General features: G+C 39.6%; 1 protein-coding gene and 1 pseudogene across 4 annotated transcripts in view; both read right to left on the reverse strand.

The window, feature by feature from the left end:
* The window catches only part of TMEM200A (transmembrane protein 200A), an 89,456-nt gene that overhangs the window by 30,771 nt on the left and 31,680 nt on the right, over positions 1-27,005 (reverse strand). The window lies entirely within an intron of this gene.
* LOC100341875 (prothymosin alpha pseudogene) lies at positions 24,035-25,255 on the reverse strand (annotated as a pseudogene). Its single transcript, XR_016233757.1, has one exon. The product of XR_016233757.1 is annotated as a prothymosin alpha pseudogene (transcript).

Raw genomic sequence — 27,005 nt, forward strand, 5'->3', positions numbered from 1 at the left:
TGGGTGTGTTGGGTGGGGGGCAGGTTCTGCAGACTGTATTTTTTTCATATCTTCTAAAAAAAGAATGATTCTTTTTGGGGAGTAGGAGAGGTAGAAAGAGAAGAAAGAAATGTTATTATGAGAGAAATATAGCTATAGGCAGCCATCTCCAGCACATGCTGTAGATCAGGTAATCTCTACAAGGATTCTCCCATGGTCACAACCCTAGCCATGAAGTTCACAAGAAGAAATGAATAGAAAGAATAGAAAGGAAAAGACAATATGCATGGGATTTCAAGGGCCCTGCACTGCTACAATGTCCTACTGTGTTCTCCCTAAGAATTCCTTTAAATGAGGACAATGTTGTTGTGTTATGCCTTCATTTCAGTTCCAAGTGTTGCTGGGTACTGGAGCCAAAAGCTAAAGAACGACTCAACCTGCACTTCAGAGGAGCTCACAGGCCAGGACAGCCCATTGAAGACGACCATGCCAACTGAAGTGCCATAGTCAGTCTTCTGTGTTAGAATGCTATCAATCATCTATCAATCAGTCACAAGGACTCTTTTCTCCTATTTATGAGGAAAGAAATAATGAAGACATAAAGTCTGAAAATGTCTCCTCCCAGCGGAAAGGAGTGAAGAAGGACTCATATGACCAAGAGATCCTATTTTTGCCTAAACTGCCTTGTCAATGATCTGACATCCTTCCTGTTAACCTGGAAAAGAAGCACAGAATCTCTGAACTGTAAGAAGAGCATTTCAAGGCACCCAGAGAACTGTGTGTTCTTCAGCTTAACCTGGCGGACAGGAACATGCTGAAACAGGGTTGGACACTAAAAAACAATGAAGTTGGCTCCATAGATGAAATTACATTCCCAACCCTCTTTGTTCCTTAGCAATTTAAAAATCACCGATTTCCCAGCTGGATAGAAGATAACAAGGCACCGTCAGTAAGCCTGAGTGATGAGTCCCTCAACCATTTCATGGTGCCATGTCTGTGTACTACTCCATGATCTTTCCATCAAGCAAGGTTAGAAGGTTATACAGCCCTAGTTTTTCCTAAACACAGGCCTAATTTCAAGAATTTCAAGTTCTGAAGTAACACAACATGCAACAAGCTAAAATAAGTGTCAAGTCATCATTAATTAAGTTTGCAACCTATGTTAAGTCATAACAAACTGTAATGTTGACTTATTTCTTATAAAATATCAAGCACTGTGCTTAATGTTTGACATTCCCTAAGTTAATCAGTCCTCCTAACAATCTGATAAGGATGGGTGGTGGTCTTTAGAGGGCATTAATATTCCAGTTGCCCTTCCAGGCCCGTGGGTCCATCACTGGACTGTAGTTTCCCAACCCCATGAAATTCAGCAAAGACAGGTTGCTTTGGTCAGCCAATTGCAAGTGAAGAGATGTGTCTTTTCCTGGCTAAAACCCTTTAAGTGCCAGTGTGTGATTTGATCTGACCCCTTTCCTTGCCATGGTGACTGACAACTTTCCAGATGGCACAAAGTCAGTCATCTCAGATAACACATAGGGTTGATACGGAATAACTACTGGTGAAGCCACCATAGACATGAGGAATATACCCTGGTTGTTTAAAATCACTGATACTGGGGATTGTTTGTTATTGCACACAACATTTTTGCTGACATAGTGTTATATGCGAAGAAATAAAAGAGTTTATTTACTAAAATACGCAGAAATGGTGCTATGTTCTGAATGTGTCCCCTCAAAATTTGTGTGTTGCAACTTAACCACCAATGTGATAGTTTTGAGAAGTGAGGCCCTCAAGACATGATTTGGACACTAGGGCTTCAGGCTTGCTGACAGCACCCAAATCAAAGAGGCTTCACACAGCATTCTCTTGCCCTTCTGCATTCCACCATGTAAGGAGGCACCAACTCCGAAGCAGAATCTGCCAGGACCTTGAGCCTGGACTGCTCAGCCTCGAGAACTATGAGCAATAGATTTCTGTTGTTTATGAATTACCCAGTCTCTGCTATTTTGTTATTGCAGTAAGAATGGAATAATATCACTGGGTTAACATATTTTGCTTAATTCTTCAAGAGCCAAAGCAAAATACAACAGCTTATTCAATAGTCCTTCAGTGATGCTGGTTCACATTTCACTACATTAATATGTGAAATATCATGTAGCAAATAATTGATCAGAGATTGTCCTCATCTAAAGAGATGAATTGCCCACTGAGACACAGTGTGACCAAAGAAAGGCACAAACTCAGATATTTGATTTTATCATGCCACCATATTGCTTTTATGGTTAAATGCACCATAAACTGACTAGACGTTCTGGTCCCAACTCCACCCTTTATAGCTATAACCTTAAGATTATAATTCAAGTGATGGTTCCAGGTTTTTAAAGTGGAAATATTTATTTTCCCTTTCTCATAGGTTGCCATGAGCTAGACTGAGTTGAAAGCATTTGTAAATGATACATCAATAGAATTAGAACCAGTGTATGGTAAACCTTTAGCTCTGGGACATTTCTGGTTTATAAGTGGCTTTAGAAAAAAAGCAATAATGTTGTATTCACATATTTTAGAACAAAAGCTTTTTACTTTCATTATTTGGGATGTAAATATTTTTAAAATGTAATACTTCCTTCCAGGCTCCTCCAACAAGATTAAACATAATTTAATTTTCTCTGGATGACTCAGAGTTGTTTCGCTTTGCTCCCTTTTGATTATGAATATCAACCATGACATAGTTTGTATGTTTTAATGACAGCTGTATAAAAGGCCAATGTTTTTCCTTAAGAGGCTTATGATCAAGAATAGGAATTGAATCTACACACATAATCTCACCACCAGGAGAATGTGGCTGGTTTGCTCATACAAGAAAAGGACCAAAGAGTCCAGAAGAGGGAGAGATGACTCCACTAAACCAGCATCAGCATTTGGTGCTAGCAGGCTACTGCAACTTCCCTTCCCTGTCCACTTCTTGTTTGAAAGCTTTTATCTGCTGTGGCCTCAGAAATGAGATAACCAAGTAAACAGCTTTACTGATACTGTGTGCAAATTAAAAACAATCAAATTGGAAATAAAGACTTTGAATATACATATGCTTTGGGCTTTATGGCATCCATTTCATTGGTTTTCTGACTTTTTATTTGCTTCTTGGCTTTGCTTCACCATTAATAAGACTGAAAATTTCCATTGAGTACAAAGTAATGATGCAGGCTTAGCCTTTACACAATTACAGAATTGCTTAGAAATGTAGCATGAGTACAATTTAAATTTAAAAATCTGTTCAAGATTTTACATAGTATGTATATTTGCATAAAGTATCTTTCCACTGTGCAGAGCTAACAAATATATTTGAATTTCTTCATCTGAAAGATTTTTACTATGTGTGCACATACACTGCTAAATCAGTTTCAACCTGGGTAGAAAAAACTGTTGATGATAGTTTCAAACTAACTTAAAAGCACCAGTCATCTGCGCTCCTACTGTCCTATCTTTATTTTTCCAAACTCAGATGGCCAGAATAATTCAACTGTAAAAGTATTTTCATGGCATTCAAATTGGTCTTTTATTCACTTGCTCGTTTCACTTGTTTATTTTCATTCATCTAACAAATATTTGCCGAGCATCCACTATGAGTCAAGCTCTCTGCCAGAGGGCCGGGGATAAAACTGATTGGGTCCTCACCTGCTTATATTGAACCTTGAGTGTAAAAGACAGTGAACAAATAATTACCAAGGTTATGTCCCTTAAGAAGGAAAAATACAGAGCTAGCATTGTGACATAATGTGTTAAACCACCTCCTGTAGTGCCAGCACCACATATGGGTGCCTGTTCATGTCTGGGCTGCTTCAATCCTGATCAAACTCGATGCTAATCACCTGGGAAAATGAGAAGAGGATGGCCCACATACTTGGGCCACAGAAGCTTCTGACTCTTGGCTTCAGCCTGGCCCCAGCCTAGCCATCATGGCCATGTGGAGAATGAAGCAGCGGATATAAGATATCTCTGTCTCTCTCGCTGTCTCTTGCTCTCTCTCATTCTCACGCTCTCTCTGCCTCTCCCTTTCTTAATGTAAATCTGACTTTCAAACAAATAAATAAATCTTAAAAAAAAAGGAGAGGGAAAAACACACTGGCATGGAGGTGAACACTGAAGAGACTGATCTTACTCTGAATGGTTTTGGAAAGTAGTTTGAGAAAGTGACTTTAAACTGGGATATAAGCAGTTTGGATAAAGGGTACCAAATCAATTAGATTGAAGGAATAAGGGTTTCACAGCATAGTAGGTTACTGAACTCAAACAGAATAACCTAGTTTGTTTTATAAAGAGATGAAAGAAAGCAGCTCCAAGGCTACAAGTATAAAGTAATGCCAAAGAAGGGGAAATGTTGATGAACCTGACTTGATCACAGTGCATATCCCTCCTTCCCTCCCTCCCTCCCTCCTTCCTTCCTTCCTTCCTTCCTTCCTTCCTTCCTTCCTTCCTTCCTATATCTACCTACCTACCTACCTACATTTATATATATGTGTGTGTGTATAGAAATGTATTACAGCCCATAAATATGTACGATTACTACTAATAAAATTTTCTAAAACCTGAGATAGTGTCAGAAGGAGAGGGAAGAACTGCATGTGCTGAGACCTGAGTGGTGGAATACCTGCTCTGAAAGAAATTACCAGATAATAATGTGACTTGGGTTGGGAAGGATGAGGGACAAGACATTTGGAGCAAGATCACATGAGATTTCATATATCTACTTACAGTTTTGAACTTTCTTAGGAGACAGCATAAGCAGACCTTAAGCAGAGATACAACACACTCAAGTTTGTGTTTCTGTAAGATTTTTGCCATTGTAGCGAAAGGGGCCAAAACAGAGGTAGGAAGACCATTACGAAGCCAGGGCAGGCATTGGGATACCCAAGTTCCATACTAGATGCCTTCGATTGAGTCCCAGCTCTGCTCCTGATTCCAGCTTCCTGCTACTATTTATCCAGGGTGACAGCAGGTGATGGCTCAAGAAATTGGGCTTTTGCTACCAATGTGGGATATCTTGATGGAGTTTCCTGCTCCTTTCCTGCTCCTGACTTCAGTCTGGCCCAGTCACAGCTGTTGCAGGCATGTGGGAAGTAAACCAGAAAATGAGAGTGCGCTCTCTCTCGCTCTCTTTCATCTTCCATCTTTCAAATAAATAATTTCCTTAGAAGCCCCTGCAATAATCCAGCAAGAGATTGTGTAAACTTGAACCAGGGTAGTGGTCATGGAGGTGACGAGCATTTAGAAGATGGAATAAAAAGGCCCTGCCATCAGATGTGAGGAAGGGAGGCAATGCTGCCTTGGGCAATTGGATGGACGGTGGCACCTTCTACTGAAATAAGAAACAAACAGAAAGAAGCTGTTTGAGGAAATTGCTTGGTTCTGCAAGTGCTATTGGGTCTCATTTTCCTAGAGACTTACTGTTAATTGCCTATCTGTATAGACACACAAACTCACACACAGAGCAAGTCTACAATCAAAAGATAAACATTTAATCCACTAATAAAACAAGCAAAAGGCTTAATGACTATGAACCATGATAATCTTTTCTTAGTGAAATAATCTTTGAATCTTCCCAATGGAGTCAAACACCAACTGATGAAAGTGATTTTGGAACTAATTTCTGTTCTCTTACAGCATTTCTTATCTTATAACTTAAAGGAAAACCACAGTAGCAATTACTATGTGATAATTATTAAACCTAATTTACTATTAAGAAAGCATCAACAACCAAAACCCTGCTTCCAAAAAAAGTCTTAATAAAAATCAATATGATATTTACAGTGTGAAAAAATTAATTCTCACTAATGACAAACACCTGCACTATTACATTCCTTTACCTATACAAAGACAGTAACCATTTACACACTAGATCATAGTTTTTTGTTTATACCTGAGCACAGAACTAGACACCCTCCACTGAAGCATCAGAGAAAGAAGGGTTTCATAACAGCAGGATACTGTGTGGGGGTCGGCGCTGTGGTGTAGTGAGTAAAGCTGCAGCCTGCAGTGCCAGCATGCCATATGGGCTCCGGCTCGAGTCCCGGCTGCTCCACTTTCAATCCAGCTCTCTGCTATGGCCTTGGATAGCAGCAGAAGATGGCCCAAGTCCTTGGGCCACTGCACCCGCGGAGACCCGGAAGAAGCTCCTGGCTCCTGGCATCGGATCGGCGCAGCTCTGGCAGTGTGGCCATCTGGGGAGTGAACCAGCAGATGGAAGACCTTTCTCTCTCTTTCTCTCTCTTTTTCTCTGCCTCTCCTCTCTCTGTGTAACTCTGACTTTCAAATAAATAAATAAATCTTTTAAAAAAATCTGAATAGCATACAGTGTGAACAGAGGACAGATAGCGGATTTAGTAAACTAGGGAAAAGTAAGGCTCTAAAAGGTCCCAATTCCTTTCAAAACGTAACACTGCATCATGTGGTAGACACTTCCGCTCTTCACTGATAAACGTCTCTTTTCATTATAAAGAGCGGATTTCTTCAACAAGGAAGGTTGCAACTCATTAATAATGAGTCAAGCACCCATGACCGAGGAGACCATATTAAAAGACATAGCCACCCCCCGCCATGTTTGAATGTCAACATTAAAAAAAAAAAAAAAGATTTACTTATTTATTTGAAAGGTAGAGTTATAGGGAGAGAGGGAAAAACACAGAGAGGGAGAGATCTTCCATCTACTAGTCCACTCCTGCAATGGTGCAGTGGCCAGGGTTAGGCCAGGGGAAGCCAGGAGCCAGGAGCTTCTTACAGGTCTCCCATGTGGGTGCAGTGTCCCAAGTACTTGGGCCATCTTTTGCAGCTTTCCCAGGCTATTAGCAAGGAGTTGGATCAGAAGTGCAGCAGCCAGGACTTGGACCAGTGCCCATAGGGGATGCCGTTGTCTCAGGTGGTGGCTTAACCTGCTACACTACAACAATGATCCCTTGAATATCGATATTTAGTCTCTACTGAGTACACAGGGAAGTGTTCAGCTTCCCTCTGCTCATCTTTCCAACTCCTCCAAGAATTGTGATGTGCTTGACAAAAAGAAGAAAACCCTAACCTCTTTCTTTCTCTCTCTCTCTCTTTCTTTTTATTTATTTATTTATTTGACAGGTAGAGTTATAGCCAGTGAGAGAGACAGAAAGAAAGGTTTTCCTTCCATTGGATCTCTCCCAAATGGCCGCAACGGCTGGCACTGCACCGATCTGAAGCCAGGAGCCAGGTGCTTCCTCCTGGTCTTCCATGCGGGTAGAGGGCTAAAGCACTTGGGCCACCCTCCACTGCCTTCCCGGGCCACAGCAGAGAGCTGGACTGGAAGAGGAGCAACCAGTACTAGAACCTGGTGCCCTTATGGGATGCCAGTGCCTCAGGCAGAGGATTAACCAAATGAGCCATGGTGCTGGCCCCACCTCTTTCTCTTTCCACTGTGGTCCCTAACTCCCTGGCACTCTTCGCCAGAGTGATGCCTTTCCTCCTACCTCCCCTGTGGCAAGTCCTCCCACAGCACATAACATTTTGGGTAGGGTGTTAGTGAAGCACTGTCAGTTCTCCTCAGCAGATTACCTACAAAACAATAAATTATTTACAATACCCCTAAAATTTACTCACTTTGAGTGAGTATGCTGGAGACTGATTCTTCCTTTCTCTTGTATTTCATACCCAAAGGTTTCTTTGGAAGTTCAGTATGTTCCTAGGCCAATGAAGGAATATTTTTCCTTCAACCACACATTATATCTTATCAAATGTCTCATCTATAGATTATAGACTCAAAGGGATCATCTGTATTTACAGGTTCCTAGCATAGTACCTGATACATAGCATACTCTCAGTGGATGAAGTGCAGTCCACAAAACCAACTTAGCCAAGTGATGTTACACAAGTCGTTTAACTTCTCTGTTCTTGGGAAGATGTGAGTTTCAAGAGAGATAATGCATGCACACAACCTAGTACACTGGAATGCATTATGTACACGTGAGGAATTATATATTTACATGTACTTTTAAAAAATTCATCATTTTTATAGAGACCAGTCCTTTAAAAATGAAACTAGTAATAATTTGGCAACAATAATACTTTGAGAGTTTCTTTATCTTCCAGCATTTTGAAGTTTCATACAGAAAATATTTTCTACATATTGCAGCTCTTACTCCCTTTTATATTCTCAGTGTCATGATTACATTGGCTTTTATTAAGACTTTTATTTTGGAAGCAATTGGAAACAAAATTTTCTTGTTGTTTTCTTTATAGTAAATTAAGTTAAACCATTATTCCATACTAAGTAATTTCCATGGAAATTCTCCTTCAAGTATATAATAAATAGCTATGATATAGAACAGAAACTAGTCCCCAAACCATAGTCATTGGTGAGCATTTGTTCTAGTGTGAAGATTCAGAGATCCTATCTGGAAGAGTGATGACAATGATATTCTAAGAAGATGATGCTGAAAAGCTCTAAGGCAGCAGTAAGTTAAATTCCAGGAACAGAAAGAAAGCCAAAATGTCTGCACATTGAGTGCAGGCTGAGCAGCACAAGATGAGGTTGGAGAGGTGATTTGTTAAGTTTGTTTAAGCAGGTTGGCGACATGATGTGAGAGGCAGCCATGCCTCTGGTAGCTGTAAGGATAACAGATCAGAAAGTGGTAAGGCTAGAAACGAGAAATGGCCAAGGGAGAGGTTGGTGGCCATGACTACAGTTATGATAGGAGATGCTGAAAACAGCAGAACAGCCCACAGGACACAGGGACTGATTCTAGGCAGAGGGAAACGGAGAAGAATCGAGCACTGCTGTACTGTTGACTGAGACTGGGTAAAGCTACTGCCTGCAGTGCTGGCATCCCATATGGGTGCCGGTTCAAGTCCTGGCTGTTCCACTTCCCATCCAGCTCTCTGCTTATGGCCTGGGAAAGAAGTGGAGGATGGCCCAAGTCCTTGAGCCCCTGCACCCATGTGGGAGACCCAAAGGAAGCTCCTGGCTTCGGATCAGCCCAGCTCTGGCCATTGCAGTCATTTGGAGAATGAACCAACAGATGAAGATTCATTTTCTCTCTCTCTCTGTCTCTCTGCCTCTACCTCTCTGTAAATCTGACTTTCAAATAAATAAATAAATAAATAAATCATTTAAAAAGTATAAGAAGGAATGAGATATTAACAAAAACTCAAAATGTCATCTGCAAACATACCTAATAATTAATGGACAACAATCTGAAACTTTATGATGGCAGATACTCCTTCATCCAGGAAGCAAAGTTAACATCTATTTTAGAAATCATACACTAGCTCACACAATGAGAATATGGCACCACTTCTGTGATTCTCCTGTCAAACTGAATCCACTAGTAAAGAAGCATCAGATAAAACCACACCAGGAGACACGCTACAAAAGTAACTGAGAGCCAAGTTCATGACCGTCGGGAAAAGACAGGAATCCTTCCAGAGTGATAAAGAATACAGAGAAATGACCCCTCAACCCAACACATGATTCTTAACTGGGTCCTTTTGCTGTCAAAGATATTATTGGGAAATTGATATAATTTGAGCATAGTCTGAGGATTACGTGGTAGCAATACATTAATATTAGTGTTGTGAGTCTGATAATTTATATGTGTTGTAGCTACATAGGGAATTTCTTTGTTCATAAGAAATGGACAGTAAAGTAGTTGAAAGTGAGGGTGAATTCCTTTCAAGTGGTTTGGGAAAACGGTTCTTTATATGATACTTGCACAATTTCTGTACATATGAGATTTTAAGAACTCACAGTGTTAAAAATGGCACTGCCTTGCTGTAGAGCCCCATCCCACTCATTCCAACACAGTCAACCATAGTCAGAATAAGCCTGGAATATCTCTCAGTGAGAGACACCACACTGATTTTCCAAACTTGCTCTTTCAGAAGCTAGCCTCCCTTAATAGCCGAGTCTACAATTCACAGTGGTTTCTTCAGAACTAGGATAATGATAATAAGTTATTCTTAATTAAATTAGAAGGTCATATCCCCCAAATTCAATCTTATCAGATTTAAGACATAAGTTCATTAACATTTCACTTGGCTTCTGAAGAAATCTTTCTTGCCTTGTTTATCACTTGGCTTGGTTTAAACGAGGGATCTACCACACTCAGCAAGAGAAATGCCTCCCTTGCACCTGGGTTCCAAATACTACAAAAGTATGATATTATGTGAGATACTTTCACCAAACAGACTCACAGCAGTATGAATACCAGACAATATCACAGAGACACAGGATTTTTCTTTACGTGGTTCATTTCACATTTAACTAACTCCTCTAAATGTGAACTTTCTAGAAAGTGCCCACAATTGCAGTGAGATCATCTGAACTTAAAAGGTACTTTTGTAGTGCAAAAGTTAAAGACTCTTACATAACGCCACAGGTTTTGAATCCATTTGAATTTTTTTGGCCTTTTAGTTGTCTCTTACTGAAGAGTCTCTCATGTGTAAGATGAGAGCAAAGCAGCAGAGCCAAAATCATGAGCTTAGCCTTCTGCTCCACCCTAAATCATCTGGACCACCCAGGGAATTCCCGCTCAGAGCACTCACAAAGGCACTTTGATCGCAGGAACACCCAAGATCCAGGAGATAAAATAAAGCTCGATTCTACAACTTAACCCAAATATACTTTTTTTCATTTCAAAATGCATGATAGGCAACCTAGTGTTTTATTTTATTTCAAAATACATGCTATGCCATCTAGCATTCAATGTAGCATGCCCTTTTGCTGTTACAGGCATATTATATAAACTTCAATAAACAGGATATACTAAAAACTGAAAATTAACTTCCACACTTTTCCAATATTTGACGATTATAACCATCATCCAGAACACCATTCATTATTTGTACTAAACAATGTATTATTGAAAAAAAAAGAGAGAGAAAGATAAGTATAACATTCTGCAGAGAAAAACCACTCAAAAATCACACAATGATTGGCTTTAATTAATGCTGGCCTCTCAAATGCTAGGCCACCAGCTTTTAAGAGTCTGAATTATCCTCTCCTTTTATCTAACCACCTGCTAGTCATGAGATATCAAAATACTTCATATTATAAGAATGACAGCCAAAAAAACTTTGTCTGAACCACTTCTTGTCCATCAGCTCTTTGAACCTGAGCCAATTCTGCCACAGACAGGCTGTAGAAATACATTACTAAGTAGAACTAAGCAAGGCTGCTGCCTCCACACTGTCCCCTAGGAGGCTGTGAGACCCAGAAAGCTTGGGTGAAAAACTTGGCATTAGCTTGTTTAAATGGTAAAACCTAAATAACCACTTAATGATAAATACTAAAATCTAAAAATAGGCTTTGAGGAATCACGTGTCAGTTCATGTCATCTGGGAAACAGCTGTCAAGACAGAATTAGAAGCAGATTATTAGGAGACATGCCTCTGAAAGACAAAGAGAAGACAAGACGACACAGGAAAAGAAAAGGAAAGCATCAGACCACCCAGAAAAAGTAAAAAGAAAGAACTACTGAGTGGGAGGAGCCTTAGTGGCATGTGGCTCTGAGACAGCGAAGCAAACAGTGCCCACCCCATGTGGGGCATCACTGGCCCAACCCAACCATGCCATCTTGCTTTGTCACTGGCTGGGAGCTGCCCAGGAGAATGTGGCCCAGAGGAAATGCTATGGTGATCAGATGCTGTCACCTGTACCTGTGGGTCAGCTAACTCCTGTAGCAGATTTTCTCCTGAAAGGAGGTCTGGGCACTGTCCCAATCAGTGACTTCCATTGAGAGCCCATCAAATTAGTGAAGTAGTATGCATACACTATACAAGTCTTCCTGTCACTCCACTACTTGAAAGTCTACATATTAACCTCTAAATCTGTTAGTAAAGCACATAGGAGCACAGTCCTTCATAATGTGGACCGTGCTTTTCTTGCCAACTCCACTGCCTACCTTTTCTCCATATGCACTATCTATGCTCAATTCTTGTATATTTCTTAATGCTTTCTACATGTCTCATGTGTCTTTAGTTTCCCTGACTTTTCACATGCTACTATCTTTGCTTTCTGATCCTCACATCCTGTCTGGGCTACAACATGTGCCAAGCCTATTCTGCCCCTTGGGGCCATCTTGAGACTACAGAGATCAAAGAAAGTAGGAAGGAGTAGGCCAGGATTGAATATAGGGTAGGCAGGAGTAATGACTGAAATACTCACAGATGTAGGTGGAAACTGATCATAGACTTTCTCCCTCCCTGGGTATGGTTGGAGAAAAAATACCAGGAAAAATGTCCACCTGGGCAGAAAACTAAGAATGCTATCGTCCTAGGCTGCTCTGCTTGACCAGTCAAGGTTCATAACTCCTGTGTTTGGGCCCCAATAATATCATGTACTATGGGGCACTTTTAGTACTACTCCAGGAGTACCGTGAACATTTCCACACCTGACGATTCTGAAATGTTACACCAAGTCTCGTCAATCTTGGTATGTCCCACACTTTGTGGTTGGAGCATAATAAGTACTTAAAACAGGTTTCATAAGGGAACTGCATTTATCACAAATGTTAGGATATAGAAGACATGTAAATGATACATCACGCATATAATAATAAGAAAGAGAGAGGACAGAACATGCAGAGGTCAAGTTTGAGATGCAATCTCTTAACCCACTTGAACTGCAAATAAATTTCAAAGCTGGGAGTGTTAAGTTCCCTTCATATGATCCTTTATTACAAGTTTACTTCAAAAATTTTGTGGGAAAATGGAATTAAAAGATAAGCTTATTTTGGTGCAAAAACATTTTGAAATCCATGCATAATTTTTTCATAACATGCATCTTCCACAAACTTTTTGAAGGCTCTTAATAGGCATGAATTTCAATTTTTTGCACTGAGATACATTTACATTTTAATTCTGTTTCCCATGAACTTCGTGAAATATCCTTGTATGCTTTTCCTATTTCTTAAATTTCACCTGTAATCTGATTCTCCACAAAAATTACTTGTCTAATTATGATCTTCTTTTTCATGTAGGTTGGGGGCAATTTAAACACTCTCTCTTACTATCTATCTATGAATTTATTGCACCAATCAGTGCTTCACATATAGTAGACACTTATGGTATCAACCAAATCATGTACCTTCATGGACTGGGTACAAAAGAACAAGGATCAATGATATTAAATTATTCACATAATTATCCTGGAGAGAGACAATTGAGAAAACAAGTGTTTGGGTTTTGAAAACCTAGTTTACTGTTTTAACCCTCTCTGCTGAACTTTGTAAATGCAGACAAAATTTACCTTCTGACTATTAAAATCCTACTATAGCAAGATTCTTGTCTGAATGAGAAGCTACTAATCCTATTGCCAAAAATGTGTTATTCCACAATCCTAATTCTGAACTATATTCCAATGAGTCTCTGAATAACAATGAAAACATTAGGCTACATTTCTTCCAATTTTTTATTCTCTTCTCACTATCTTTCAGAAGGTACTTAAAATATATTTAAGCATTTTCAGAATCAAGGTCAAGATTATCTATCTTCTCCCACCTGCTCATCCACATAGGCTATTACAGCACCAGCAGACTTCCAGAGCCCATTTATAATTATAGGAGCCATTTAAATTATGTAGTGGAGCCTTTGCTTTATCCAAATGAAAATAAAAGAAGTCCACATTAAAATCAGGCACAATGTGCTCAAAACCAAGAAAACTAGACTAACTTCTCGTTAAGGCTTGCGTTTCACATTTAGCAAAGAGAAAATTTAAAACATAGAGCAGTCAACCATAAAAAGTTCAAATGGGGGGGTTGGGTATTGAGTCACAGTGGGTTAAGCTATCACTTGGGATATCATGAGGTACCTGGTTAGAGTCCTGGCTGCTCTGTGCTCCCAAACAAGTTTCATGCTGATATGCCCAGAAAGCAGCAGATGAGGAACCAAGTACTTGGGTTCTTGCCACCCACAGAGAGAGGAGTGTGGAGTTCTTGATCCCTGGCTTCAGCCTGGCCTAGCCCTGGCTGTTATGGGCTTTCTGAGATAAACTAGAAGCTGGAAGATCTCTTTCTCCCTCTCCTGCTTAATCTTAATCTTAGATCAAATAAGGCCTGTGTGGTAAGCTAAGACAGATACAGTCAGTAGGAATTGCTCTAAGATTTTAATCTTGAAGGAAACGAGAATGACAGATCATTAGAGAGGGATAAAAATGATTAAGGAGAGAAGATTGGTTTTTCTATTTAAGATGAAAGAATTTAGTTTCTGGCAATAAGGCTGACAAACGGAAAGTAAATAAACTATTTCCACCGAGTAAAAACTGAGAAGTGAAGTTACCTTGCTTGGAATTCAGGGCATTGTGCATCAGGTATAGAGTTTATGACAGTGTGTCTGGAGAACAGGAACTGGATGAGAGAAAACGACCACCACACATGTGCTCAAAGATTAATCTCATACACACTGGGGGACCCAAGAAGCTACTCTCACAGACAAAATGCATAGTCTTGAATAGAGATTCCACTTACATGGAAAACATATGAGACTGAACAAAATATTTGGAAGGGATGCATACATGGATTAAACTATAAAGAAAAGCATGAGGAAGTACATAGAAAATTCTAGACACTGTTTGGGGGAGGGAGGAAGAAGGAATCAGGGCACGTAAAGCCTTTAGAAATGGTCTGGTTTTAAGCTGGGTAATGTTTGTCAAACTATTATTCTTCTTTAAACTTCATACACATTTTATATTTCTCCTCATACATGTGGTACATTTTATACATTTTTAAAAGTCATACATAAACAAGACAGAAAAAGACTTGGCTATATTATATGGTAATGGAAAGCAGCCAAGGAGAAAAGTTAGATATTGAAGATGCGAAAAGACAAGATTCTGAGGGAGACAGATTCTGGGTGGGAAGCAATTTTTGGGTTCCTGTGGAGATAGTACTAACATTGCAGAAGAAGGTCATCTATTCCCAGATGTCAGGAATAACAGAGGATGGAAATCAGTTTGAATTTGCTTCAGGTAGATGGTAGTGCTGATTTTTCTAGTCTAAAAGCAATAAAACATTGGCCATTTCATGTGAGCTCATTCAACACATAGAGAAGCAACTGAGTGAGGAGTTCACTGTGTGCAGTATCTCTCACCTGGATTAGAGGCTGCACATTACCATGAGCGTGGAGAGGATTAGACAACCAGAGGGACCAGGGGGAAAGCCAGCAGGGAAGAGGGTGTGGGCTGAGCAGCAGTGGAAGCATACTCAGGATTGAAACTAGGATCACACAATGGCACCAATCCATAAAGTTGTACCATTTTCCCAGCAGCTCTGAGGAATCCAGTTGCTTGAGGAAAGGGATTTAAGTGTTCACCCAGATATGAATGCACATTTTTCTCATGCTCAGTTACAATGACTCTCCCACCATGACATAAAATCAACTCATGGAAAATGAACTGTAAGAAGATATCAAATCAGGGCTGGCGTTACTGTGTAAAGCCGCTGCCTGTGATGGCAGCATCCCATATGGGCACCAGTTAGCATCCTTGCTGCTCCACTTCTGATCCAGCTCCCTGCTAATGGCCTGGGAAAAGCAGCAGAAGATGGCCCCAGTGTTTGGGCCCCTGCCCCCCGTATGAGTGATCTGGATGAAACTGCTGACTCACTGGCTTTAGCAATCTGGAGAGAGAACCAGTAGATCTAAGATCTCCTTCTCTCTTTCTCTCTGTAACACTTTCAAAAAAACAAATCTTAAGAGAGAGAAAGAGAGAGAGAGATCAAAACTGCCACAGTAGTCAAAATAAAGTGCTAAGAGCAATTCTTAAGTTTCTGAAAGGAAGAGGGTTTACTCAAAGGCCTTAGAATGATCCATATTTTCCCACAGTAAAAATATATAAATACTTGCTACCTATGATTATATTTTTCAATCAAAATTCTGTAATTTTAAGCATATAATAATTTGCTTCTTCCAAAAACATTCTGATTATACAAATGATCATCACTGTAAACTATCAGGGAAAAAATCTCTCACAGTTTAAAAAAAAACTACTTCTGAATACCATTTATCAAAATAATAATAATGAAGTCATCATTACAGTATCTAGAATTTACTTGGTGCTATCCTCTCTGCTTATACATTCCATCTGAACAACTGGAAGAAAAAAAAAAAACTTGTGATCTACTGTCTTCAAAATTAGTTACATGAGTATCTTATTAAACTTATCAACTAAGTTCAATTTAGTAATTGGTGAACACTAATGCAGTTCCATGTGAGGCATTTCTCACCATGGAGGAGGATGCTAGCATCTATCCATGTTTTTCCCAAGTGATTTCTACTGGTGCTGCTGTACTTCCAGATAAAAAGTCAGAAGCAGGACTGACAGTGATAAAAAATAATATCAAATTAAGCTTCTACAAACGTAGAAGATGGAAGGTGATCTTTAAATACAGTAAAAGAGACAGTAAACTACAGTAAAAGAGGGAGTGGAGAAAAAGATGAAGAGAGGCTTTTGTGTACATACAGAGACGTTAAATAGGTTATATTTACAATGACTTAAGAAGAAACTAGATAATAAAATTTCTAATAAACATAGGAATAGTTCACATCATCTAACATGTACTTCTAATAAACTTTGTATATCAACTTTCTGCAAAAATTAGATAAACTGAAAACCTAGGATAGAAATTCTTTCAGACTGTCATAGATTGTTTAAAATGTATGCACATTATATTTCTCTTTTGTTTCAGCAATATTTTCCCACAGGAAGATAACTGGATAGACTTACAGTAAGAAAAACAAATTGAGACTGGGAGAAGGAAGGAAGGGAGGAAGAGAGGAAGGAGGGGAGGGTAGAAAATGTACGCTATGTTATATACTGAAAGATGGAAACCAAAAAGAAAGGAAAATACTGAAGGTATAGAAAGACACAGATAACTGATAGAGTCAGGTTCTGGAAAAGAAAAGACTTGGGAAAATCTTGAGGTGGGAAACAGTCTGGATCCTTCCTAGTAGCTGGGGTAGAGTAAACAGGAAGTAGGGAGAAAAGAATCAGACTAAGTTGGCATGAAGTTGAACCAAATGAAATTGCTGCAGGTCAAATGTGACTAAATAGCAGTAATTTCATAAGAATCGATCTAATAAGCCAAAGTTATTACAAACTTTTTGGAACACAGCAGGTAACTCATATGTTTACTGAATGATGAAATAAAAAAATAGCTTAGTTAAAATTGGAATCCCAAGTAATTCTCATATGTACAATAAAGTTTTGTAGATCTTATCTGTTAATAATAACTCCCTCGTAATTTCTACTCAATAAATCGTGGTTCCTAAACTTTTTTCATTTAGAGTTACTGAGTCTCAATTGTTGTCCTATTTTTACTCAATCAATTCTCATTTTCTTTACACAAAGTTATCATCTCTCCATCAGATACATAGTGTTTCAATTTTTGTTTCTTGAAAATTGCTGTTTCACCTTCAAGTTTTCAGTTTTAATTATTTTAAATGTATAAAATTTTTCCTTGTATTTTGGAAATGCTATTTTTGCATAATGCATTTGCTTATTATATGAATTACCTTGATGGTAAGTTAGAATGTTTCTCATAAAAGTATTTTATAAATTTCTTCTTTATAGAGCTTTATATTCATATCAATATAACTATTTAATTGCATTAAGGTTTTTTTTACTATGAATATAAAAAATTAAACTCCTAAAAGATAAAGACAATCTACTCAAATCTAGAACACAAAGAATAAACAGTGAAAAAAATCAAAATTTATATGACAGGCAAAATATATTATCTGTACTACTTAAAGAATTCTTAGAAATCAATGGTTAAAAAAACTACAATGAAACAACAGGACATAAACAGGCATTTACAGAAGAAAAAAATTTTTGAAAAAGCTCACAAATACACAATTTTAGTAATAAGAAAATGCTAATTGAAGGAGTGAGATAATTTTTTTATTGGAACAAATGTGGTGCTGGAGGTATAACAGGAACCAGCTTTCAGAACATTCTTGTAATACCAATCTAATCCTTTAAAATGTGGACAACCTTAGATCCAAGGATTCCCTTTCCAAAGATTTAGTATGAAAAATTATCCAACAGCTAATAAAAATACATGTACAAGTTTCCTGATTGCAGAATTGCTTAATATACTGGAAAAAACAGAAATGACCAAAATAATCTTCAATAGGAATGAGTAATTAATCAATGGTTCAACTGAACAAAGAAATACTATGAAGACAAAAAATAAACTTATCGTCAACAACATGCCCACCATATAGGTAAGGTAAAAAAAGAGATACTAAAAAACCATGACACCTGGACACAGTGAGGGGCACTGAGTTAAGATGGACCTCATTGCTAGAAATGCATAGAAATGAGGAATGACTATAACAGCAAACATGCCGTACGCATAGCTGAGTTCTGATTAAAGGAAATGTTCCCCAATCCCTACTTATGAAGAGCCACTCAAAGCCAAAAAGAGTAATTTTACATAGTGGCAAGACATTCCAGGGGAAGGCCAGCACTGGAATTAGGTCCCACCATCCAACGGCTAGGTTTTGTTTATTTTGCTTCTGTCATATCTGTGTGGCATCAGCTGGTATGACACATAGGCCACACAAGGCAGGGGCTGTACTTGGAAGCTTTGCACAGATCCTAGGCCCTAGAATGTCAAGCGTGCAGAAAGGCGACAAGGAAACTTTAATCCCTCGCACAGTGAAATGATAAGGCAGCTTTTCTTTGCCTGTGGCTCTAAGACTGCGGTGAGACAGAATCCAAATTGACTCTTCATGAGGTATAAAAATCTTCTTCAGACACAAAATCACAATAAAAAAATTTGATTCTGGACTGATGAAAAAATAAAAATCCAGCAGAAGTAAACATGAAGTAGCTCTGCTGAAATAGTCATAACTTAGTCCCAGATAAAGATGGGCTCACAAAAGAAAATGGTCTCGGTTTAAGGGTGAACAGAGAATTTAAAAATAAATAAATACAATTTTTTAAAAAAAGTAGAAGAGATAAACTGTCACCAGGAAAAAGAGTCAGAAGATTCCCCAAACAGCAGGATTCACAATCCCAAGAAGAAGCGACAACAGGAGGTGACTGAGAGTTTAAAACTGGTACATTAATAAAGGAAGAACTAGAAAGGACAAGAACATAACACTAAGGAAGAAGAACTGATGTATTGAAAAGGAATTTGTAGAATGAATAAAGATACCACTAAATCAAAGCTCAGAGGGTAGCGTGTGCTGCAGATTAGTCATTGCCAGGGATGGTTGTGGTGCATTGAGGATGCCTTTTAGGAAAACACCAGGAATAAAGAACTGGAAGGTAGGAAAGAGACACAGTGGTTTGCACCAAGGGTCCAAATTCGCCAATTAAAAGTTCCTGAAGCACGGCTGGTGCCGTGGCTCACTTGACTAGTCCTCCACCTGCGGCACTGGCACCCCAGGTTCTAGTCTCGGTTGGGGCGCCAGATTCTGTCCCAGTTGCTCCTCTTCCAGTCCAGCTCTCTGCTGTGGCCTGGGAGTGCAGTGGAGGATGGCCCAAGTGCTTGGGCCCTGCACCCGCATGGGAGACCAGGAGAAAGCACCTGGTTCCTGGCTTCGGATCAGTGCAGCACACCAGCCCTAGCGGCCATTTGGGGAGTGAACCAACAACCAATGGAAGGAAGACCTTTCTCTCTGTCTCTCTCTCTCTCTCTCACAGTCTAAATCTGCCTGTCAAAAAAAAAAAAAAAAAAAAAAAAAAAAAAAAAAAAAAAAAAATTCCTGAAGCAAACAACAGAAAGGAAGAGAGGCAATCCAAAAGGAAAATGAAAATCATGAGTTATCATGATGAAGTTTTGAGTGAAAAAAATTAAATATACTTATCTAAAATGTGATATAATTAGAGAACACATAAAAAAGAGAAAACCTCAAAAATAGCAAAAAGATTAAATACAATGAGACTGAGAACAAACTTCCTATGAGAAATGACAGAATTGGGGTCAGCACTGTGGCGTAGTAGGCTAAGCCTCCACCTGCGGCGCCGGCATCCCATTTGGGCACCAGTTTGTGTTTCAGCTGCTCCTCTTCTGATCCTGCTCTCTGCTAATGGCCTGGGAAAACAGTGGAAGATGACCTAAGTACTTGGGCACCTGCACCCACGTGGGAGACCCTGAGGAAGCACACAGCTCCTGGCTTTGGATCAGCTCCAGCCATTGCAGCCACTGGAGAGTGAACCAGTGATGGAAGACCTGTCTGTCTCTGCCTCTCTCTGTCTGCAACTCTACCTCTCAAATAAGTAAAATAATATTTTCTGAAAAAAAATTACAGAATCAGAAGTTAAAGGGTGCGGGATCTTCAATATATTGAAGACAAATAACCATTTATAATTACTTGGCCAGAGGAGTTACTGTTCAAGATAGTGGGCATAATAAAGTTATTTTTAAACAAACTAAGATCAAGTTTACACTCAAAGATCTTCAATGAAACAACTACTAAAGGGTATACTTCAGTTGGAAGGAAACTGAACCATGAAATAAAAGGAAACACAAGAGCAATAGAAAACTAAGAAAATGGAAAACAAATGACTAAATAGCATTAAAAATTGAGTATAAATAATAATTATAATGAGATGATTTTAAGAAAATTTAAAACAAGAGGAAGCAAAAAAATGCCAGATAATAATAATAGGAAAGATGAGAGGGGATGATAAGCATTTCATCATTGTGAAGTCCTATTATTTAGGAGGGAGGTAACACTACCAGGTAACTTTAACATTAGATGGTTTAGTTAATAATGAATGTTCAAAACATTGAGATACTCACTATAAGAGTATTTTTATGCTTTATAATAATAAAAATGTGTATCTTCCTAAACAGCAAAAGGAAAAGATGAGTCCCTATGAAAAAGCAATCAATACATAAGTGAATAAAAAAGCCTGGTGAAAAGAGAACACAATATGGAGAGGTGTGAATGAATCCAAATATGCCAGAAACATAATAAACCAAACCCGAAATTTAATAGTTAAAAGCCAAATATTTTCAGATTGCACTAAAGAAAAGAAATGCAAAGTGAAAACACAAATGACACAAAGTAAAAAGATGGAACAGAAGAAACATTAAATAAAAGGATGCTAGTATTGCATGATAATATCATACAAGATAGACCCCAAGGGAAAAATTTATTAGTAAGGATGAAAAGGATTGCTATGTATTGACAAAAGGAATAATTAATCAGTGGACTAATACCAAACCTGTAATTATTCAACAACATGAATTCAAAATACAGAAAGCAAAAATGGACTAAAAATTATCCCTATTAACAGGGTATAGACTGTGCATTTTAGACTTCATACTTGCAATTATTAGTAAACTTGAAGTTGCCTTTAACTTATGATTCTGCTTGCAGATATCAATCATGTAGAAATCTATGTGTATGAAAAGAGACAAGTTGCTCACTGCAGCATTGTTTATAATGTGGGAAACTGGAAATGAAGCAGCTGTCCACCAGGGAGTGGATGATGTAATTCTGTGATCTAACACTACACAGCAGTTCAAATAATCAACTAGAGCTACAGAGATCAAGCTGGCTAAATTCACAAACGTAGTATCTGATGACAAAATGTGTGAAGAACATATAGAATAGGAAAACATGTAAATTTTTAAATACATGAGGCCGTGCTGCAAATAACCGCAGATGCAAGCACAGGAAAGTAATGGTCCTACTTACTCTGAGGACAGAGGTAGAGCTGTGGGTGAGGAGCCTTCAACAGTGCCTGCACGATCTTCATTTGGTTTCCAAATATTTTTTTAAATAGCTAAATGTTACATTGTCTGAGTGATGGGTACATAGATACCTCCATTCTCATGATATTTTTACATACGGAAGTATTTCACTATTAAATCTAATGGTAGCAGTTGAAAAAGGACTCGGTAGCTCCACTTTTGTTAAACATTTTAAGCACATAAATGTGTGTATTCTTATATTTTTAAAAATGTTTAAACTAGGAAAGTTATCCTTAAAATATGGATAATCCATATATCTGGAGAGAGAGAGGTTATTGCTGACTCATCTCTTTCATTATACTTTTCTAAATTATCTGATTTGGTTTTTAGAAGAAAACATTTTCATAAAACCCAAAAGAGTAACAACCAAAAAGCCCAACTTTCTCCTTGGGAAAGTTTACTCTTTATAACCAATATCTCACAAATTTGGAATACTCTTAGTTTAACAACAATAACAAAAGCCGGACAGAATCCAAGATGAATCTGAGAAATCTATCAAAGCTCCAATGAGAATATAAACAAAACTGAGCAAATAGAAAACCAACGGTAAATGTTTTTCTGAAATTATTTTATGTCCTGTTTCACTGCTACTTCTAAGAATCTGCCAGCCCCATGTCCAGTGAATACTGGTAACATTAATTTATTCATTAACAGCATGAAAGGTTTTAAAGGTTTAGTTGGTTTAGTTGATACTTTAAGAGGAATAAAATTAAAACATATCGATTCCTAAGTAAAGCATGTCCAATGACTTACTATTTTCATATTTATTTCAAAGAAAAACTTAGAGCTAACAAAGTACGAAGTTTTTGTCACTAAAATAGCAACACAAGCTGGAGATCCATGCCCTCTTTCAGACTGCCATCACAAAGTGATGGTCTTAAATGAGGATGGCAGTACAGGCTCAGTGTTTTAATCTGTCACACAGAACTTGCTTTAAATTCAAATGGACTTTGAACCAGCTTGGGTTATCTTTGTGTACACCTAACATAACACAGGCAAGCAAGTGTGTAATCAACCTGTTCTATCATTATTACCAGAAAACCTTCTCCATTTGACCAATGAATCTGGAAGTAATTGTTAGGGACAGAAACTTAGTTCTTTCTTATTTTATTTTATTTTATTTTATTTTATTTTATTTTATTTGACAGATAGAGTTAGTGAGAGAGAGAGACAGAGAGAAAGATCTTCCTTCCATTGGTTCACTCCCCAAATGGCCGTCATGGCCGGAGCTACACTGGTCCAAAGCCAGGAGCCAGGTGCTTCTTCCTGGTCTCCGACACGGGTGCAGGCACCCAAGCACTTGGGCCATCTTCCACTGCCCTCCTGGGCCACAGCAGAGAGCTGGACTAGAAGAGGAGCAACCTGGACTAGAACCTGGTGCCTATATGGGATGCCGGCGCCACAGGTGGAGGATTAACCAAGTGAGCCACGGAACCAGCCCTCGTATTTTATTTTAAAAATTACTTCCTAATATCAGGCTTACTGATAACTTTGTTTTTAAATGACTTAATTGAACACTTAAGGCTCTTAATAAGAGCCTGAAAGACTGAAATATCTGGGGGACTACTTTCATTCACAATAGTTGTGTATATCTTCATTCCCACTGAAGAAACAATTTGTGAGATCTGTTCCTCTTGAGCATGCCTTCACAAATCTGTGATTAATGTTTCAGAGAGTGTAATAGAACAGACTGTCCAGGGCGGGCAATTGGAACCACTTTTGCACAGTGCCTGAAATTACAGATTGATTTTGACACATTTTAGCTGGCTGACATTTCAGCTAAGGGTTCCATCCACTTGGGAAAGGGGAAGACTACTGAAGTGACCCCTTTTCCTAGCAGCTCAATATAGCTGCAAAAATGATAACCAAACCAACCAGTATGATTACACAGCTTGTCAGAATTTTGGGGGGGGGGGGGAGTAGGGGCAGAGGTGTTTTCTTCTATCATATGCAGAAAGAAACTAAGAAGAGAAATGTTGAAAGAACCCGACTCATACTTCTTGAATGCCTGATAATTTGAAAACATGGCAATATAGTGAAAATAACACAGGACCAAGAGAAGACTAAAATCTTAGCTTGTGCTCCAGCATGGCCAGCTAGGTGGCTTTGGGCAAGTCATTTAACTATCTTTGTCTTCAATTTCCACACGTGGAAAATGAAGGCAATAGATCACACAAACTTTCCAAATCTTACCCTCATACAAGTTTAGGATGCTGTGATTCAATGTCCACTAAAGGGCTTTGGAAATTTTACAGGAAGGCAGGCAAATCGGGTCCACTATCCTTTTTTTGTTTGTTTGTTTGTTTGTTTGTTTTTTTTGTTAGAACAACTCAGCAAAATAAAATTCCGGTTTATTGTTGGACAACATTGTTTCACACATACATCAAACAGGCCAAAAAAAATAAACAGCAACTTCATAGACAAAAAAAGGAAAAAAAGAAACCTTTTATCTTTGGCCTTTTTAACCATCTCATACAAACCAACTACTTATAGTACAGCTAAGTACATACACAAAAAAAGTTACTGGAATGCTCGGAATAAGATTGTTTTTTTGTTGTCGTTTTTGCTTTTTTTTACAAGGTTTTTTTTCTCCTTTGAGATTAGAATGAACATGGTCACACCACAAGTAAAGTCAGAAGTAGGACAGAGGACGCTCGAAGGCTGGTCTGGTCATCCGAGATCATTAAAAATGGCTGACCCCTAACAATATGTACAAAAATATAAAATGTAAATAAAAAATACAAACAAATTTTCCTTTTTAAAGTACTTTTAAGAAAGAAAGCAGGGCCTGGAGTTTGGTGCTGTCCCTCCCCTGTTGCGAATTCACTGGGTTTGTGGGCGTGAGCGCTGCGTCCGCAGGGGCGCGGGCGGCCTCTACTTGGAGGTGACCACGTTGGGGGAGACGGGAGTGAGGGTGGAAGGTCACGGCGGCCTCGGGTTCACGGGTGCCTTCTGCCTTGCGGTCTAGTCATCTTCGTCGGTCTTCTGCTTCTTGGTGTCCACGTCGTCCTCCTCGTCATCCTCAGCTGCCCGCTTGCCTGTAACCGCCTCGGCCTCCTCGTCTTCGTCTCCGTCCTCTTCCTCACCATCGCCCTCTTCCTCTTCCTCCTCGCCACCTTCCTCCTCTTCCTCGTCTACCTCGTTGTCCGCCTCCTGCTCCCCGTTCTCCTCATTGGCGTTGCCGTTGGCGGGGGCGTCTCTCCCATTCTCCGCCTCCTCCACCACTTCCTTCTTCTCCTTCAAGTCCTTGGTGGTGATCTCGGAGCTGGTGTCCAGGGCCGCGTCGGACATGGTGGGGCACGCCGGGGATCCGAGGCAGCGGACTCGAGAGAAAGCGGGCGTTCGGGGGCTCTGGCGACAAAGCTGCCGGAGTCCGCGGCGGCGGCGGCGGAGGCGGCTGCGGCGAGCGGGGAGCCGGGCCCGGGAACAATGCAAAGATGGCTTTTCAGAGCAGCCAGTCCACTATCCTTTACTTACCCCACACTGTACCCACTATTCCATGGAGAGCTTTCAAAACCTCACACCTATTGGAAGCTCCAGAGTGTGAATTCTGCCTTCCCCTCAATGCTTCGTATGCACCTTTTGACATCTTCACAAATGCAGAAGAAATGCCAAGAAATAAATTAGTAAGGGTGCTGTCAGTCAGGCATGAAGAAAAGAGGATAATCCTTGCCAAAAAATGTCCTCCCACATATAAAGAAACTGGTAATTGGAAGTAAGAGGAATCCCCCACGTCCCGGAGCAGACTGTGCAGAGGCGGGTGCCCCTGCCAACACGGAAGCCTCTGCCAGAGCAAGCAGCATGGGGAAAGAAGAAAGCTCTTCCACCCCTGCTACTCAGGGTATTTACAGGGCAGAATTCCAGTTCCCCTGGAAGGAGCCTGCTGGCAGAAGTAAGTATTCTCTTCCGTGGGAGTGGAAAGGAATTTCAATGTGAGAGTTGTGAAACAGCGAACCCCTATGGAGCCTTGATCAAGGTTCTTTCCGGCATATAGGTTCAGCAATTCCTTTGAAACAGTCTCAGGCTTGCCAACTCCAGGCTGGGTTCAGGATAAGGATGTCAGCTTCTTCGATACAGAACAGTCCAGATGCAAGTCTCTAGGGGATTAGTATAAGGTTTTTGAGAAACGGACAAATAGCGACTTCAAACCCTAACAACAAAATCAAAAATGCAATTTACTGCATCATTAAGGACTACTAGGGATGTGACTCACTGCTATTTCCCCCTCACCAGCAAAGCAGTGTACAAAGAGTTAGGAATGGAAACTCATCCATTATCCTAAGCAAGAGGCCATGTGTGACACACAATCTGTAAGGTCAAGACAGGAGGAAAGTCCTTACTCAGAAGGTGGGATGAGATTCCAGCAGATGCATCATGGTCACAGATGTTTCCAATGTAATTTTAAAAAGCACATATCTAGGCAATGAGAACACGTTCCCTGGACTGAAAAGGTCAACCTGCTTTCTTGAAGAAGTCCTGGTTAAAAATGGCTACTGATGTGACTACATGATGTTCTGGTTATCTCCTTAGTGCTGAGAAAACTGCATACTGTGCCGCTTTTACATGACAAGCCTGAAAAATTATCTTCCTGAAAAAAAAAAAAAAGAACTCTGGAGACTTGTTTTTATCAGCAAACCAGTCTAAACATTTTGTTTACATAGAAAATGACAAAACACAGGCTCCTTGTGCAGCCGAAGCAACGTGATCCCAAAGCACTCCAACCTCCTGAATGTGATTCTGGGTCTATGTCCTTCAGTGAGGCTATACTGACCTTGGAGGCCTTGAGACTGATGATGCAAAACATCTGTCCACTGCACCTCCAGCCCTGATATTTTGAGCTGGTCCTATCTGGCCACAGGCAGTGATATGATTTCATTTGTTGAAGTACTGTTTCGTCTCTATTGAGGTACATACCTTTTAATAGCATTCTATTGTTAGAATTGGTGTTTTGTTTTTTTCAAATCTGGTGTTTCTCCATTATAAGACCAATACCTATAAAATCAAAGGAAGTACAAGGGGACAGTGTGGCTTAACATCCAGACCCTGGGGTGGATATTTGGCACAGTGGTTAAAATACTACTTGGGATGTCTGTGTCCCAAATTGGAGGGCCTGTGTTTGGGTCTGACCCAACTCCAGCTTCCTATAAATGTGCACACTGGGTAGTAGCAGATGTTGGCTCACATGGGCAGGTCTTCATCACCCACATGAGAGACCTGGATTGAGTTTTTGATTCCTGGCTTCATTATGGTCCAACTCCAGCTTTTGTGGGTATCTGGGGAATAAACCAGCAGATGGGAGCT

This window comes from Oryctolagus cuniculus, chromosome 5 (assembly GCF_051225735.1).
Source record: "Oryctolagus cuniculus isolate XC-2025 breed Fujian yellow rabbit chromosome 5, ASM5122573v1, whole genome shotgun sequence".
Classification (NCBI taxonomy): Eukaryota; Metazoa; Chordata; class Mammalia; order Lagomorpha; family Leporidae; genus Oryctolagus; species Oryctolagus cuniculus.